This window comes from Palaemon carinicauda, chromosome 10, assembly GCF_036898095.1.
Source record: "Palaemon carinicauda isolate YSFRI2023 chromosome 10, ASM3689809v2, whole genome shotgun sequence".
NCBI lineage: Eukaryota > Metazoa > Arthropoda > Malacostraca > Decapoda > Palaemonidae > Palaemon > Palaemon carinicauda.
In genome coordinates this window covers 559,135-559,911 of record NC_090734.1, presented here as the reverse complement: position 1 = coordinate 559,911, position 777 = coordinate 559,135, and positions in this window count along the sequence as shown.

Below are 777 nucleotides of genomic sequence, written 5' to 3'. Positions count from 1 at the left end.
AACTATAAAGAACCAAACAAGTATCAACACTGTTTGACAATTTATAATTATGTAATAACTTTGCTGTTTGATCACTTACCCCTATAAAGGTATGTATGGGTCGAGGTCGACCACGGGGGGGGGGGGGGGGGGGGGGGGGGGGTAAAAAAACGGGGAAGGAGGGAAGTTAGACGAAAATCAGTCCTAAAGCAGACAATGGCATGTAGACTAGTCACCCCTTGCAGGTCGATCGCTTCCATATTCGAGACAGCTGATGATTTATGGGAAAAAAAAAACAGGTTTTGAAAATGCTGTAGGGGTCGTGTACGACCCATCATACCTTTCCAGGGTAGAATAGCATAGGAGTCTATAGTTTTTATCCATTTAATCCATTGCATGGCGAGTTAGATCCATTTCTAAAAAAGATTTCACATGCATGATGTTTCTGTAATAACCAAAGTGTCATTTATTCACCAAGCATTGTTTTATTTCCAAGACATAGCAAATTCAATACAGGTAATTACCATATATTTTCGATGTTTTTTTATTCATTTGTTGTATTCTCTTCAAGTCTATTTTTGAAACAGGATTTTTTTTTTTCTCCCTATCAGGTAATCATATTTTCAAGATTATAGACAATTGTTGAAAAAGCTTTTACCTCTTTCGCTGTTTTTGTCATTTATAAGAACAATTCTTTTCATTGATGATAAAAGCTAGAAAGATAACGTTAATTATATCTTCCAAATCATATCATGAATACCAATTTTTATGCAATTCATAAAAAATGTGGATAGAGTG